Here is an 18,650-nt window from a genome sequence, read left to right as displayed (position 1 = left end):
TACTTCCATTGTGAGCTACAATGAAGGTGTCCTCTACAGATGCAGCAATTAAACTTGACCTGAAGGATGTGGAGGAACCAGCCATGTGAAAGAGCAGGGAGGAGAGTTGCAGGTAGAGGGGTCAGTATGTGGGAAGCCCTGGAGGAGTCAGTGTGGCTTCAAGAACAAGGGCAGAGATGGGTGGGGGAGGAGAGGAAGGCGGGGCCAAGTCACAGGTGTTGGGGATGAGGAGGGACAGGAAGAGGACTAACAGAACAGCTTCTAGGCCCTCTCCTCGGTGCAAGCTCCTTTACACACCCCTCCCAGCCCCCAGCTCATATTCACAACGAGGCTGAGACACCAACATGTCCCTGAAGGCAGCACCCTCTGAATACTCTGCAAGGGAATCAATCATTAATTCATTCAATAAATTGTGGAGGACCAGCTAAGCACCAGAGAGATGTGATATGAAGTAATAACCAGATGGGAAGCTCCTGGAGCTCCCTGGTGGGGAAGATGGGCATCAGGCAAATAACCACACAAACATGTAAAAATAAAAATGGTCAGGGCTATGAGGTGGACTATAAGAAGCAGTAAAAGCATCTAACTCGGGGAACTAACTACGTTGGGGGTCAACTAAGCTACCCCTGAATAAATGGTGTTTGACCGGATATCTGATAGGTTGCTGGGGCAAAGTCAGGACAAAAAGAGAGAAGCACTTTCCAAACGAGGGGAAAGCATGTGCAAAGGTCCTGCATGGAAAGAAGTTGTGTTCAGATCTGGAGGGCTGTAAGACCTGAAGGAGCGTGCTTTCACTCACCATTGAATCCTCAGCGCCTGGGAAAACAGGCTCTCAATATTCGTGGAATTAAGAAAGGTTCGTCGAGGAGTTGGAGCTGGGCATGAGGTGAGCCAGACCATACAAGGCCTTGTAAGGCTGCGTCAGTAGTTTGGAGTTTATTCCAAGAGTCATGGGAAGCCACTGAAGGCTATTAAAAAGGGGGTGGGAAGGGTGACATAGTCAGATTGGCGTCTTTATTAGACCATTCTGGCTGTTGGGTAGGAAACCAGTAGGGACTTGACTGTAAACTGGGAGATCAGTTAAAAGTGATTGCCGAGGCCCAGATAGGAGATGACAGAGGCTTGGGCTCAGGAAACATCGAAGTGTGCAACATGCAACATTAATTTATTTATTCAAGGAATACTGAGCACCTACTGTGCGTCAGGCACATGGGTGCTGGAGATTTACAAGTGAGCAAAAATTGATGTAGTCCTTATCCTCATGGAATTTACAGTCTAGTGGAAGAAACAAACGTTAATTAAATAATATTACAAACAAATGGACGATTATAATTACAGTAGTCCCCCTTATCTGCAGGGGATACATTCCAGGACCCCAGTGGAGGCCTGAAACCACAGATAGTACTGAACTCTGTATATACTATGTTTTTCCTATACATTCACCTATGGTAAAGTATAAACTAGGAACAGTAAGAGATTAACAACAATAACTAATAAAATAGAACAATTATCGTGAATGTGGTCTCTTATCAGCAAACTAGCACCAATTTCATTTTCCTTCAGAGATTCCCAGGCAGGTTAGTTCTTACTGTAGATCTCAGCAACCTCAGCATAGGATTTTTTTTTTTCTTTCCTTATTAAATCAAACACTTTCACCTTTTCACTTAAAGGAAGCACTTTACAGCTTCTCTTTGGCATATCTAAATTGCCAGCATCACTACTCTCATGCTTTTGGGCCATTAAGTAAAATAAAGGCTACTTGAACACAAGCACTGTGAGACCACAACAGTAGATCTAACGGAGACAACTACGAAGTGACTAATGAGTGGGTAGCACATACAGCGTGGATACACTGGACAAAGGGAGGATTCATATCCCATGCGGACAAAGCAGGATGGCGAGAGTTCATCATGCTACTCAGAATGGCATGCATTTTAAAACTCATGAATTGTTTACTTCTGGAATTTCCCACTTCATATTTTTGGACCACAGTTGACCGCAGGTAACTAACTGAAACTGTGGAAAGTAAAACTGCAGAAGGGGGGCGGGGGTGGTAACTATGACAGCTACATAAAGGAGAAGTATGGGGTGCTAGGAGAGTCAGCAATAAGGGGATCTGGCCTGCTCAGGGAGGTCAGGGAGGGTGTCCCTGAGAAAGCAACGCTAGAGCTGAGATCTGAAGGAGCAGGAGTCAGTTACCAAGGCAGAAAGGCAGCAGCATTTGCAAAGGCTCATGATGAGCACAGATAGCGTAGCTGGAGCATAGAGAGAAGGAAGGTGGTGCCAGAAAGGCATAAAGGCCCAGGCCATTTAGGGCCCTGTGGGCCATGCCCAGAGTTTGGAAAGGTATTGAAAGATGTCAAAAGAAGGTGAAGACGGGGTTGGAAAATATTATCAAGGCTACCTACCACCCCGAGAAAGGATTAAGAGGAGAAGGGGCGAAGCCTGGAAGTAGGGAGTCCAGACAAGAGCACCAGTTCTGGCGAGAGATGACGGACACTTGGTTCAGTGAGTGGTGGAAGGAAACCGAGAGGTAGGAAGAGGAGGTGAAGACATGGATTGGACATGGGGAACGAAAAAGAAAGGTGTCAAGGATGATTCCCAGCTTTCGTGGCCAAATAACGATGTGGGCACTGACAGATCATGACCCTGACCTAGAAGTGGCTGGATAAGGTCGGTGGCTCAGGGCAGGGGGCTGGGCGGGAGGGACCGTGCAGGGGGAGTTCTGGGCGCGAGCAGAGCTCAGGGCTGGGCCGGGCCTGGGCGCAGCAGGGCTCTTCCGGGAAGCCGTGGGGCTGGGCTGGGAAGAACTGGCCGGGCTGCAGGAGGCGGCCTCCGGGTCTATTTCCAGGTTTTCCGCCGGAGACTTAGGAATGTCCGGTCTGTTCCTGGGCAAGCCTGAGGAGCAGGGAGGCGGAGGCAGCGGCCCTGCTCTCCGGAGAGCCCTCCCTTTCTTCATCTCTGCCCTTTCCCCAACAGGCCAGACAAGGCAGGGCCAGAGGCGGCAACCACTGCTCTCCCTCCGCCTCCCTCCATCCGCCGCCAACGCTCCCGAACTGCGGCTCTTACAACACCCCCGCCCCCGCTCCCGGCACCCTTTCTTTACCCGGACTCCCCAGCTCCACCGGCCGGCGCGAGTCCCGTGGGCCTCGCTCAGAGCAGTCGCTCCACCCACCCCCAAGCCCGGCCCGGCTTCCCCAGGACCGTGCGTCCGGCGCCCCCTCGTGGTTAAACGAGCACATGGCCCGGGAGGCGAGGTCGGAGCGGCAGGGTCCAGGCGCGGGCTCCGGGTGATGGAGGCCCTGCTGAGAGGTCAGGAAGTGCGCATCCAGGCTTGACTCACTCGCTCGGTAGCTGTGGGCAATGCCCCAGACTGTGAGCTAGTGAACAGGAGGGCCAGTGATGTGGGCGATCCATTTCTTAAGCTAATACCCAAGAAGCGTTTTGTTAGTTGCAAGGCCTTCTCTCCTCCCCAAGGGGCCCTGACTTCCTGTGCAGCCCAGCTCCTGTGTACTTACTACCAGCCCCTTCCCAAACCATTTCACTTCGGGACAGCCACGTTAGACATACCCTGTGAGGCCGTCACCTTGAGCTCTGATTGATCCCTAGAGCGCTCAGCGTAGAAGTGAAGGGACACAATTATAATGCAATCTAAGAGTTCTGTGACAGAACCAGGCATAGGGTACTACGGGGACAAAAAGGAGAAATATTTCATCCTGATTCAAGGAGGTAGAGAATGTCAAGAGAGGCTTCCTGTGGGAAACAACACCTGAGAAGTCCTTGAAATGGAGGGATGAGAACTTAATGACTCCGAAGGGCAGCCCCCGGCACTCAGCTATACTAGTAGTTCACAGTTGTAATTGGTCCACAGGTGGAATTGGATTCCATATTGTTGGGAGTGGCTTACCAAGGTAGGATGATGGCAGGGGTCTGCCCCAAGGGAAGGGCAGTACAGGTGCATTGTCTGTAGAGAATTTAAGCACCATAACAAAAATGACTAGAAGTGGGTTGCTTTTTATTATCACCATCCATTGGCAATTTTAAACCATGTCAGTCAAAAAATATTTCTCCCTGAAAAAAATATTTTATTGGTCTAAGTTCTAAATTGCTGCTACAGATACTGTTGAGTTTTAGCAAAGAAGTTTCAAATTAGCACAAATTTATTACTTACCTTTTAAAATAAACATTATGGCCTTAGCCGGTTTGGCTCAGTGGATAGAGTGTCAGCCTGCAGACTGAAGGGTCCCAGGTTTGATTCCAGTCAAGGGCACATGCCCGGGTTGCAGGCTTTATCTCTAGTAGGGAGGCATGCAGGAGGCAGCCAATCAAAGATTCTCTCTCATCATTGATGTTTATATCTCTCCCTCTCTGACATCAATAAAAATATATTTAAAATAAATAAATAAAATAAACATTATGTTCCACAATGGAAGTTAATAAGGAGAAATCTCACTTAACCCCTTCTTCACATGCACAGACTCAGATATACATGTTCATTTTGAAAGTAATTTCTTGCCCTGGTTGGTTTGACTCAGTGGTTAGAGTGTTGCCCCATGGACCAAAGGGTCTCAGGTCACATGTACCTGTGTTGCAGGTTCAATCCCCAGCCCCAGTCAGGGTGTGCAGGAGGCAACAAATCAATATGTCTACATTGATTTCTCAGGTGAGGATTAAACAAAAAGAAAAAAAAGTAATTTCTTAATAGTTTGGAATCACTCCAGCTTGCTCTGGTGTCTCTAACTCTATGACACTACATATTCTTGAGTTTAAGCAGTAGTTTCAGAATAAACAACAATGACACAATGACTGCAAAGGCTAAGAAACAGAGCTTAAGTTACTTAAATTCTATCATTCTATGTGATCACTTGTACTAATTTAAAGCTTACAAAACTTAATAACCAAAATTTGGGTTTAAAATTTAAAACAGTGGGAACTGTAAAGTGTAATTTTTGTTTGGAATGTACAAATTTAATTCAAACATAAAATGTTTTTCAAAATATAAATATCTTTAAAAGTAAAGGTTATCCTTTTATTTCATCCTTTTTATTGTGGTAAAAAATACATAACATAAACTTTACCATTTAAACCATTTTTTAAATTTATTTTTTTTAATATATATTTTATTGATTTTTTTATTTTATTTTATTTTATTTTTTTACAGAGAGGAAGGGAGAGGGATAGAAAGTTAGAAACATCGATGAGAGAGAAACATCAATCAGCTGCCTCCTGCACAACCCCCACTGGGGATGTGCCTACAACCAAGGTACATGCCCTTGACCGGAATCGAACCTGGGACCCTTTTGAGTCCGCAGGCCGACGCTCTATCCACTGAGCCAAACCGGTTAGGGCCCATTTAAACCATTTTTAAAGTGTACAGGTCTATGGCATTAAGTATATTCAAATTGTGGTGCAACCATCATCACCATTAATCTCCAGAACTTTACTATCTTCCCAAACGGAAATTTAGCCTTTATTGAACACTAACTTACTATTACCAACTCCTCACCCAGACCCTGGCAACTACCATTCTATTTTGTGTCTATGAATTTGAGTACTTAGGTACCTCATATAAGTGGAATGTATAATATTTGTCCTTCTGTGACTGTCTTCAAGGATTATACATGTGGTGAGGGGCCAGAATTCCATTCCTTCTTAAGGCTGAATAATTTTCCATTGTTTGTAAATACCACGTTCTGTTTATCCATTCATCTGTCAATGGACATTTAGGTTGGTTCCACCTTTAACTACTGTGACTAATGCTGCTATGAACATGAGTGTACAAATATCTGTTCAAGTTACTGCTTTCAGTTCTTTTGGGTAAATACCCAGAGGTGAATTGCTGGATTATATGATCATCCTGTTTAGTTTTTTAGGAATTGCCATACTATACTGTTTTCCAAAGTGCTATACCATTTACATTCCCAACAACAGTGCAAAAGAATTCCAATTTTTCCACATCTTCTCCAACACTTTTTTTCTAGTAGCCATCCTAATCGGTATAAAGTGGTATCTTATTGTAATTTTGGTTTACATTTCCCTAATGATTAGTGATGTTGAGCATATTTTCATTTGCTTATGGGCCATTTATATATCTTCTTGGAGAAATATCTATTCAAGTCTTTTGCCCATTTATTAATGGGTTATTGAGTTTTAAGGGTTCTTTATCTAGTCTAGACATAAATCACTTATTAGATATATATGATTTACAAATATTTTCTCCCATTCTATTGGTTGTTTTTTTTCACTCTGTTAATAGTGTGTGATGCACAAAAGTGTTTAACTTTAATGAAATCCAATTTATCTATTTTTTCTTTTGTTGCTTATGCTTTTGGTGTCATAGCCAAGAAATGATTGCCAAATCCAATGCCATGAAGCTTTCCCCCTATGTTTTCTTCTAAGAGTTTGTAGTTTTAGCTTTTCTGTTTAGATCATTGATCCATTTTGAGTTAATTTTTGTATGGCAATTCATTTTTAAAAATTGAAACACTAAGCATTTCAGAGGAAGCTTATCCAAGAGCAAGATTCAGGCCCTGAGCCACCAGGTTGCAGCCTTGGCTTTAGATGCTAGTATTCCTCACATTTCTGAGGTTGATCTCATCCATTCCTGGGGCTTAAGCTACTGTTTAGGTACAAGACTGTATGATGTGCTTAGGAGTTTAGAATCTGGAGCTGGGCAGCTAGGGCTCAAATCTTGGCTCTGAAATGAAGGCACCTCATTGGGTTATTGTGAGGAATCAATAAGTTAATGTATGTGAAGAACTTAGAAAAGTGCCGCACACTTAGTAAGTGCTCAATAAAAGCCAGGCAGCATGTTTATTGTTATCTTGAAGTTGATAGTGCCAAATAAGAATCTGGTCCAGACCTCTTTCCTGAGGTTGACAGCCTGCATATCTAACTGTCTACTTGACATCTTGCAAGCACCACCAGTTCATCAAGTCCAAACTGGACTCAGAAATTCCATCCCAAAAAATATCAGGATCCACCAGTCTCCCAAGCCAGATAGACCCCTGGGAAGTCACTCCTCACACTGCCTCACCTCTGAAATATCTTTGACTTGCCGGGTCGCTGTGGCTCCGTGGTTGAGTGTTGACCTATGAACCAGGAGGTCGCGGTTAGATTCCCGGGCAGGGCCTGGTTTGCGGGCTCTAACCCCAGTGGGGTGCATGCAGGAAGCAGCTGACCCATGATTCTCTCTCATCATTGATGTTTCTATCTCTCTCTCCTCCCTTCCTCTCTGAAATCAATAAAATTATATATATATTTTTAAATGAAGTATCTTTGACTCTGTCCCCAGCCCCCTCACGCCAGCCCAGGCTGCGGTCATTTCTTCCATCTCAGGAAGAGCAGCGAGGCGTTCTCCAATCTAGTCTTCCCAGTAGCCACAAATCTGCCCACACACTCTCCTGCTAAGTCCCCCTCAGGCCTTCTCACGGCCCTCAGCATGCAATGCACCCTGTAGAGCCGCTTGCTGTGGCTTCTCACCCTGTGGCTCTCACTCTCCTCCTTTCTTCTCTGTGTGCCCACCACCCTGGATTTGTGACTTCCCTGGTCTCCAGGACTTGGCATGAACTGTTTCCTCGGCTTGGACACTCTCCCCTGCCTGCCCCACCCCCAACCAGTGGCTGGGTGATGACTGCTCAACTCTTAAATATCACCTCTTCCCGGAGGCCGTTTTTGACCCGGAGCTCTGTACCTACACTAACACAACAAAGGCTTCATTGTAACTATTGGTCCATTAAATGCTCCTCTGCCAGAACCGGAATCACAAAAGCATGACCATTCAGTCTGCTCGCTGCGTCCGTCCTAGCCCCCACGTCTGGCACAACAGTAGATGCTGTCTGCGTGCAATACATGTCTGACAGGGAGAAACATGAGCAAGAGCATGGACGCCAGAACAGGTGGGGGAGTGAGGGGGACTAATGGGCAGGTCATGTTTCTGTGGCGCCGTGTGAGACGGGCTGGGGGGTTGCCAAGTGTCCCGGAAGCTGGACAGGAATTAGGCCCTGAGCGCCGTCTGTCCTGGGTAGCTGGGAAGTTTGTTCTTTCTCCAACAGCATGGAAAACCACAGAAGGGTTTTAATTTTTTTTTAAATATGTTTCTATTGGTTTTAGAGAGAGAGGAAGGGAGAGGAATAGATGGGAACATCTGTTGGCTGCCTCCTGAACGCCCCACACTGGGGACTAAGCCCCCAACCCGGGCATACGCCCTACCAGGAATGGAACCGGTGACTTCTTGGTACAAGGGATGATGCTCAATCCACTGAGCCACACCGGCCCGGTAGAGAAGGGTTCTAAGTCAGGAGGTAACATGATTGGAAGTAGAATACTAGCCAGAGGCAGGTGGGCAAGGCTGAAGGCTGAAGACAGTTTTAAGGCTGTGGCAACAAAATGTCTCTAGAAGGAGACAGAAGTGGGGAAGGGAGCTGGGTGTCGGGGGAACAGGGGCAGGAGGGGCATTTCATTGCATGCTCACTTGTACCACGGAGTTTTGAATCATGTGACCATATTACTTAGTCAAAACATCATTTTCAAGAGTGGACCAAGGGGTATGTTGCAAAATCTAGGCAAGACATAAAGTCTATATTATTTGATTTTTAATGGTACACGAATGCTGACTCCTTAAAGAAAATGAGAAGAGCCGAAACCGGTTTGGCTCAGTGGATAGAGCGTTGGCCTGCGGACTGGAGGGTCCCAGGTTCGATTCCGGTCAAGGGCATGTGCCTTGGTTGTGGGCACATCCCCAGTGGGGGGTGTGCAGGAGGCAGCTGATCGATATTTCTCTCTCGTTGATGTTTCTAGCTCTCTGTCCCTCTCCCTTCCTCTCTGTGAAAAATCAATAAAACATATTTTTTAAAAAATGAGAAGATACATAAAAGTAGAAATAATAAAAATAAAAGTAGAATCCCCTGAATTTCCTTCTACCCGAAAGTGAGCTGTGTTAGAAATACTGTTTACTCCCCTAAAGGTACTAGAAGATAACTGGGGTGAGGGCTTGGGGTGAGGCTTATTCCCTGATTAGGTTGCTGGCTTTTATAAATCAAAATACAGGACCCCCGTTAAAGCCAGATTTCATATAAACAGTGAATAATTTTTAGTACAATAAGTAATTTTTTAGTAGACAGATGTTCCAAATATGGCATGGGGCATATTTACATTAAAAAATTATTTGGCGCCCTGGCCGGTTTGGCTCAGTGGATAGAGCGTCGGCCTTCGGACTCAAGGGTCCCAGGTTTGATTCCGGTCGGGGGCATGTGCCTTGGTTGCGGGCACATCCCCGGGAGGGGGTGTGCAGGAGGCAGCTGATCGGTGTTTCTCTCTCATCGATGTTTCTGGTTCTCTCTCCCTCTCCCTTCCTCTCTGTAATAAATCAATAAAATATATATATTTTTAAAAATTTTTTTGTCCTTGCCCTAGCTGGTTTAGCTCAATGGATAGAGTGTTGGCCTGCGGACTGAAGGGTCTCAGGTTCGATTCTGGCCAAGGGCACATGCCTGGGTTGTGGGCTTGATCCCCAGGAGGGGGCGTGCAGGAAGCAGCCAATCAATGATTCTCTCTCATCATTGATGTTTCTATCTCTCTCTCCCTCTCCCTTCCTCTCTAAAAATCAATAAAATATATATATTTTAAAATTCTTTGTCCTGGTAGCTCAGTTGGTGCCAAGGCTGCAGGTTCCATCCCTGGTCAGGGCACATATAAGAAGCAACCAATGAATGCATAAGTAAGTGGAACAGCAAATCAATGTTTCTCTCTCTCAAAAAAAAAAAATCAATAAATAAAATTAAAAACAAAATAAATTATCTTTGTTGTTACCTGAAATTCAAATGTAAGTGGGCAGCCTGTGTTTTATCTGGCAGTTCCCTTTGCCCTTTCCCCAATTTTTATTTTAAATCCTCATTTGAATGATTTTTACTTTAAAAGTCACTCACATTTGTTTTCAAAATTTCCACCGGGCCCTACTGGCGTGGTTGAGTGGCTGAGCATCGACCTATGAACCAGGAGGTCACGGTTCGATTCCTGGTCAGGGCACATGCGAGGGTTGTGGGTTTGATCCCCAGCAGGGGGCATGCAAGAGGCAGCCGACCAATGATTCTCTCTCATCATTGATGCTTCTATCTCTCTCCCTCTCCTTTCCTCTCTGAAATCAATACAAATATATATTTAAAAAAATAAATAAAAATTAAAAATTGCACCAGGCTTTTCTGTAGGGTCCCTGGCCTCACACAGTGCCCATTTGTGGGTGCTGCTGGCCCAGCACACAGCAGCCCAGGCCGCCGGGGAGACTGCAGGTGAGGTGACACGAGGGGCAGGGTGGCAGGTCTGGCAGCAGGCACTGCGGGCTGGGTCCTGGTCCTGGTGACGGGCATTGGTAATTGAGCCGGATGCTGAGCACTGGGTTCCAAGCACAGAGGTCCTGGCTCTGAGTGCTGGACTGGGGCCAGGGCAGAGGCCACCGGTCACTAGGCAGAGGGCTCTGGGCTCAAAAGCAGTCATGAGCCTGGTGTCCCTTACTGCCCAGGGCAGGACTGCGGAGAGGAGCTGCCCAGCCCCCCGTTGTTTTGTAACAGCTGCTGGACTAGGCTAGAGGAGGAATTTAAGAAGCTGGGTGGGGAGGGAGGGGTCTGTGGGCAGGGCAAGGCCACTTAGGCAGGCTGACGTTGGTCCCAGGCCCTGGAGGCAAAAAAAAAAAAAGAGAGAGAGAGCTGGCTGGAGCTCTAGGCCTCTGGGAGGCAGGCAGTAGGGCCTTGGAGTCAAAGGCAGGATGGGTGGTGGGAGAATGAGAACCTTTAGGCCCCCTCCCCTGCTTTGTACCCTCCCCCTTCACCAGCCTCCTGGCCCAGTTCCCAGACCAAGGCAGCTGGAGTGATTAGTGTGGGCCGAGGGAGGACGAATGCCAAAGGCTTGTCTCATGTCTCAGAACACAAGGACCCAGCCAGAGTCGGTGGCATGACTGAGAGTGAGAAAGAGAGACCAAGAGATAAACAAGAGCTAGACTGGGACAACACCAGAGACAGATTGGAGACACAGGGCGGGACGCAGAATAAGAGCCTGAATGACCCACACAGAGAAATGGGTGTCACGGGGGAGGAAGGGATCAGTAGCCACCAGGCAGGCAGCCTTTTCCTTATCTCTGCCTAGACCCCACCCCCACTTGGTTCTCCCAGGACCTCGGAACTTCTCCCCACTGTGTCTCCGACCCCAAGGTTTCTCAACCTCAGCACTATTGATGTTTGGGGCACGATAATTCTTTGATGTGAAGGGGCTGGGGGGAGGGGGCTGTTCTGGGCCTTGTAGGATGTTTAGCAGCTTCTGCCCATCAGATGCCAGTAGCACCCTTTCCCTCAAGTTGTGACAAACGAAAATGTCTGTAGACATTGCCAAACGTTCGCTGGGGAGGAATGGCCCCAACTGCCAGCCTTCCTGGCTCCCGAGTAGATCCATGTGCAGCTCCTGGTTCTCCCATCAGCCTTTGTGCATCGCCTTGCCCCCCGCATGACCTCGGAAGCCAGAGAAACTGGGGGAGTTGCTGAGACTGGGAAGGGGTCCGAGGGCCTGCTAAAGCCACGTGAACAGAGCCCCTGCCCTCGTGACGTTTCTGATCTTGTTCCATCCAGAAGGCGCCACAGGCGTATTTAGGGGTGCTTTGTGAGTGGTGTGCACTCTTGTCTCCAACGGAGGAGGAAGAGATGAGCCCCCCAGTATTTCTGGACTAGGTATTGGTAGTAAGTATGCATTTTATCCACCAATATCCACCTGTAAGACTTGTCTCATTTATTTATTTTTCTAAATCACATTATCTGCTCCAAAACCCGCCCAAATTCAATCACAATCACATTTTGGGAATCCTCTACCCAGTGGTATAGATGTTTACAAACAGCATGGGGGAGGGGGGATGTTAGGAAGAAACTTGATTTGTAGCATTTGCCAATTTCTATGGTGTAAATACTCCCAGGGCCAATTTCAAACTGCCACCGTGATTTCACTGATAGTATTGCTGGAAGAGGTGGGCAGCAGTGCGCCATCATGTAGTATTTCCACCATACAGAGGTGAAAAACCCCAAGAGCACAGATAATAGCAAAATAATTAGGAAGTGATGCACTTTGAATGCTATTACCTCGGAATATACTTTATTTAGTTTTACATTTACATCATTTAATTTTTAAATATATATTTTTATCGATTTCAGAGAGGGAGAGAGAGATAGAAACATCAATGAGGAGAGAGAATCATTGACCCGCTGCCTCCTGCATGCCCCACACTGGGGATTGAGCCCAAAACCCGGGCATGTGCCCTGACTGGGAATCCAACTGTGACCTCTTGGTTCATAGGTTGACACTCAAGCACTGAGCCACGCTGGCTGGGCCATAATTTAATATTTTATAATGCCCCACCTCTCTGAAACCCCTGAGGGTTTCTCCAGTCTAGAACATCCAGGGGAGGACTCTGATCATCAGTCAACTTTGAGCTATCCTCATGGACCTGTGTGGCTCGGCCACAGTGCTCTTTTGCTGTGACTCTCAAACCACCACTCTCAACACTCACACATCCATTCCCTCCTCCCAAACAGCAGCTACGCAGGCCCATCCAAGGTCCCGGGAGACCCGTGTGGGAGTGGTGAAAAGTTGCTATTACTCAAGTTAAGACAACAGCAGCCGCAATGACACCACTTTTTCAGCCTTGGGAAAACTCTTCAAGCCTTCTTTGATGGGCCCACTTCCGCCCCTCCCGAGCCTGGGAGCCCTGTGCTCTGGAATAACCCTGCTCCATGTCTCCTAGAGCCTGGCCTCGGTAAACAAAAGCCCTAGCTGAGGGATGGCTTTCGGTGCCTGGCAACCTCTGCTTTTGGCCTGGCAACCCCAAAGCCTGCAAGAGCCTCAGTCCTCACCCCAGGCAAAAAAGGAGGAAACCTACCGACAGCAAGGAGACCAAAATACAAATTATAACCTCAATGTGTTTCTCAGCAGCATAGTCAGACCATTGTGGTCAGACCAACCTGCTGAGGCACTGAACTAAACAAAAGGAAAAGGAGAGGTTCCAGCTAGACTTCAAGAAGGACTTTCGGACCCGTCTGGAGGGAATTAAACACAGACACTGTGAGGGTAAGTAAGTCTCCCTTCCAGGCTGCCCCAGCAACCCCTCAAAGCTGACACACTTCACATTTCTGTCCTCTGACGGCTCCCTCACAGCCTCAGGATGAAGTCATGTTACTAGCCGAGTGCCTGGACCTTGGAAAGCGGGAGGGGTCCTCTTGGACAGATGAGAAACAGGCTCAGAAAGCGTCACTTGCCTGAAAGCACACAGCTAAAGAAGTAGTCAAGGCTGGAATGTGAACTCCGAGGTGACTCTAAAGCTTGTGTTCTCCCTATGTGATCCCCATCTCTCACCTGCCCCCCCATCCTAATCTACCTCTGCAGCACCCCCCACGCCCACCACCTCCACCATCTCCCCACACAGGAGCTGGGGAAAGGAGAGCAAGTATGAATTTATTGATGGTTTGTAAAACAACAACCTTGTGCTGGTTATTGCTGGTCAGACATTAAGGGTATTTTAAAGCTCAGTGTTACTGAATTTTTTCTCTCTAAGCAAGATAAAGGGTTTCTGACCCTTGGCACTTATTGCTGTTTGGGGCCGGATTATTTTTTGCTGCGGGAGCCACCCTATGCAGTGTATTTTTGTTGTTGTTGTTGTTTTTAAAAATATATTTCTTTATTTCAGAGAGGAAGGGAGAGGGATAGAGAGATGGAAACATCAATGATGAGAGAGAATCATTGATCAGCTTCCTCCTGCACGCCCCCCACTGAGGATCGATCCCACAACCTGGGCCTGTGCCCTTGGCCAGAGTCGAACCTGTGACCCTTTAGTCTGCAGGCCAACGCTCTATCCACTGAGCCAAACCGGCCAGGGCCACCCTATGCAGTGTAGGATGTTTAGCAGCATCCCTTGCCTCTGACCACCAGATGTCAGTAGCACCTCCTCATTTCCTCCCAACCTCCTCTCTGGGTTGTGACATCCAAAAGTGTCTCCAGACATTGTCCATCTGTGGGATAAAATCACCCCTGGTTGAGAAACACTAAGTTAAACCAAAGATAAAAAGACAGCTGTTTCAAAGAAGCAGGTCTTAGGAGTAAATAAAAGGTGCCAACGAGGAATAGGCCCCCTGTTCTGTTGGGAGAGTAAGATCCTCAAGGTCCAGGCTTCTGCTTCTGATGCAAGAAGGGGCAGGGGAGGCAGGCTCTGGAGCGGGGCCTGTGTCGATCCTCTCAGGTCTGACTCGGACTTTCCTGGGAATAACTCTGAGTCCAAGAGAGGTCATTGATGTTACACTTACAGCTACCCCAAAGGGGGACGCTCCAACTGCAAGAGGAACTTGCTCAGAGTCAAAGGTGGGAAAGAGTAGTGACTGGTGGTTGATGTTACATCCTGCTTTTCCACAGGACCTATTCCAAGAGCCTCTTTTCCTTCCGTAAGGGTCTGGCATTGAGTGCTCAGTCTCCATTACCCTGCCCACATGAGCGGATTGAAGAGAATTGAAGTGAAACCCTTCTCTCTGGTTAGCTCAGAGATGTGTGCGTGTGTGTGTGCGTGTGTATGTGGGGGTGTCATACAGAACAGTCTTTACAAGTTTCCTTAGGGGAGCACAACATTCTCTTGAGTGAACCTGTCATAACTCCACACCTTTGCCCTTTCTGGCAACACCCCTCCCATCCTTCAAGAACCAGCTGGAATGCTTCCTCTGTGGGAGGCTTTTCCTGCTCCTCTGAGGCTGTTGGTCACTGGAGACCCCTGAGAACAGAAGTTATACTGCATCTCATCTGTATCTTTGGTATCCCTTCCTATCTCAGGAACGGGGCAGGAATTCAATCAAGATCTGAGTAACTGATATTTATGTTGAGAACTGTGGCGGTCTCTGTGCCAGGGGAATCCAGAGGACACAGGACATGCATGATACACAGTCCAGTGCTGTGAGAAGAACCCATGAACAGAAGCTGGGACAAATGCTAGTGTTAGGATTTGAGAGTGATACTTACCTCTCACCCCTTCCCCACCCTCTCCTGAGTTCAGGCCAACTGTTACCCTGACCAGAATGTTTGGTGCGGTTCTTCTGCAAAGCAGAGGGGGAGGTAAAGGTACTTGGGATGGCCTGAGCAATAGCAGTACTAACTGCTCCTCTTTCCCACGGGGTCCTTCAAGTTTAGGGGGTCACACATGGTGCTGGTCTCAGGCTGTTCTGATTCCCCTTCCCATCTTCCTTGCTGCCCTGAAAGCCTCTTGTGTACCACAGATCGCTCCGACCACTTCTCTCTGCTAGTCATGGCTTGAGCTTAGAAGTGACAGAAACGAAACCCAACTCAAATGAATTCATTTATTGGCTCATGCAGGCTCTGCTTTCCAACTGTGTTAGGCTTCATTCTCAGGAAGGCTCTCTCCAAGAGTGGCGAAGGTGACCAGTAACAATCCCAGGAGGAAGACAGGGTCCCTTCCTCAGTGTTCCAGCACAGGTCTCAGGCTGATGCTCATTCCCTCTGCTTGCCTGGTTTGAGTCACCTGCCAATCAATGAAGTCAAAGTAATGAAATGTGCTGATCAGCCAGAGTCACCTGATCGATCACTCTGGAGCCAGGGTGGGGGAGGGAAGGCTTTTTGAAGGATTGTCAGAGTGCTGTTACCAGAGGAGGAGGAATGGAAGGATGCTGAGCAGGCACAGCAATAGATGGCCACTCTATTTGTTTTTAGGTTAGAGGAGAAATTAATGTGCAGAAAGCACAACAATATATGGGAGAATCTGACAAACACAGAAGAGAGGTTGGTGCCCTAGCCCGTTTGGCTCAGTGGATAGAACATCAACCCACAGACTGAAGGGTCCCAGGTTTGATTCCGGTCAAGGGCATGTACCTGGTTTGCAGGCTGGATCCCTGACCCTGTCAGGCACGTGTGGGAGGCAACCAATGGATGTGTCTCTCTCACATCGATGTTTTTCTCTTCCTCTGACTCTCCCCCTCCCTTTCACTTGCTCTAAAAATCAATGAAAAAATATCTTGGGGTGAAAATTAACAAACAAACCAAAAAAAAAAAGAAGAAGAAGAAGAGAAGTTGGGGTACGCCTGAGAGAGGGGGACCCTGGACTGATGAGATAAGCCTTTGATAGGTGGGGCAACTGGGAGGAAGGGCATGAGCTGTCAGGAGGAGGCAGGAAGCCCAGAGTACCGCCAAGAATAGCACACATGCCCTAACCGGTTTGGCTCAATGGATAGCGTGTCAGCCTGCAGACTGAGGGTCCCAGGTTCGATTCCGGTCAAGGGCATGTACCTTGGTTGTGGGCACATCCCCAGTAGCGGGTGTGCAGGAGGCAGCTGATCGATGTTTCTCTCTCATTGATGTTTCTAACTCTCTATCCATCTCCCATCCTCTCTGTAAAAAATTAATAAAATATATTTAAAAAAAAGAATAGCACACATGACTGGACCATTGTGTATGAAGGAGCTGAGGCTGGTGAGGTCATGGAGGCCAGATGGTGGAAGGCCTTAAGCTTACCCTCCATCCTGATGGCAATGGAGAACCTTTGAAAGTGAAGGTAAAGTTGGAGATTTAATCAGAGGTTAGACCACGTCGGGGATTTCAGGTTTGATTCTGAGAGCCCTGGAGTCAGGGAGCAACATGATCAGAGTTGTACATGAATGAAAGCCCCATCAGAGTTGTACATGAATGACAGCACTCTATCTTCCACAGGATGGACTGGTTGGAAAGAGGCAGGAGGCAGGGAGGCTGGGGAAGAACTCGTAATCATAGCCAACACTTACATACCACTAGCTGTGGCTCAGGCACGGTTTTAACCACTTTACAGTGCTAAGACATGAGAAAGCCTGAAAGAGGGTGGTAGGAGATTCAACAGATGTCCTGGGGACAGAATACATTGGACTTTGTGACTGATGCCATACGGTGCATAAGGCAGAAAGAGGAAGCCAGGATTCCTCTGAGCTTTTGAACCTGGGCAATTGGGAGGATAGAGGAGCCTCTATAAGAAAAAGAGAAAGAAGAACTAAGAAAAGTCCATGTGCATTTACTACTTCCAATTTGGTGCCTAGTCTACCACCAGGCCCTAAGAAGACATGAACACGCTAGTTAAAAAACAAAACAAAACAAAACAAAACAAAACAAAACAAAACAAAACACACACACACACACAACAAGCTAGTTGTTCCCATCTGAGAGATGGCTCTCTGCGGGAGACAAAGGAATATAATGGATGATTTCAGTACCTTGTGATGAATGTGCGCGGATTTGTACAAGCATGGAGGGGAAGGAGGCAGGTACCTCCATCCACATGGCAGCTCAAGCTAAAAACCTGGGGGTCAACCTTGACTTCTCCCCCACTCTTTTACCCTGTCAATCACCAAGTCCAGTAGATTTGCTGTCCTAAATATCTTTTGAGCATCTTTTGAATCTGTCAACTTTTCATCATCCCCATTGAAGACACATTAGATCAAGCCACTGTGTCTTCTCATTTGAACTACTATAATATAATTTCCTAATTGATCTCTTCACTTTCACTCTGATTTGCCCTAATCCATTCTCACACGGTGCCAGAATAATCCTTTAAAAAAGGAAATTTGGCCTGGTCCGTGTGGCTTGGTGGTTGAGCGTCAACCTATGAACCAGGAAGTCAAGATTCCATTCCCAGTCAGGGCTCGATCTCCGGTGGGAGTGGGTGCAGGAGGCAGTCTATCAATGATTCTCTCTTGTCATTGATGTTTCTATCTCTCTCACCCTCTCCCTTCCTCTCTGAAAGCAATAAAAATAAATTTTTTTAAAAATAATCCTTGCCTGATGATATTTTTCCATTGATTTTAGAGAGAGTGGAAGAGAGAGGAAAAGACAGAGAGAAACATCAATGTGAGAGAAACACATCGATTGGTTGCCTCTTGCACGTGCCCTGACCAGGGCCCAGGCTGGGGAGGAGCCTGCAACCTATGTGCCCTGGACTGGAATCAAACCCATGACCCTTTAATCCACAGGTCAACACTCTATCCACTGAGCAAAACCAGCTAGGGCAGTGGTCGGCAAACTGCGGCTCGCCATGGGAAGCCGTTGAAAGGTTTATAAGCAGGAGAGGGATTCAGATTTCCTTTTATTTTTTTTGTATGTTTTTTTAAAGATATATTTTTAATGCCCTAGCTCAGTGGTCGGCAAACTGCAGCTGGAGAGCCGAGGTTTGCCACTCTGTTGACTAATGAGTTTGCCGACCACTGCCTTAAGGAAAAACAGTTAAAAAACATTTTAATAATGTACTAATGTCTTTAACCTGAAGTCAAAACTTCTGAGTAAGGGTAATGCCTTAGCAGTGGTTGGCAAACTCATTTGTCAACAGAGCGGCAAACCGCGGCTCGCGAGCTGCAGTTTGCCGACCACTGAGCTAAGGCATTAAAAATATATCTTTAAAAAAACATACAAAAAAAAAATCAATCTGAATCCCTCTCCTGCTTATAAACCTTTCAATGGCTTCCCATTGCTCTCAAAGAGCCAATATCCTGGACCTGGACTATCAGACCCAGAAGGATGTGGCTCCTTATGACCTCACCAGGCTCATGAGCTTTAGTTCCTGTTACATTCTAGAGTCAATGACAGGCCTAACAATATTTAGGATGTGCCAGGTT

The sequence above is a fragment of the Cnephaeus nilssonii genome (assembly GCF_951640355.1).
Source record: "Cnephaeus nilssonii genome assembly, chromosome: 7".
NCBI classification, from domain to species: Eukaryota; Metazoa; Chordata; class Mammalia; order Chiroptera; family Vespertilionidae; genus Cnephaeus; species Cnephaeus nilssonii.
Note: the sequence above shows the minus strand (reverse complement) of the source record.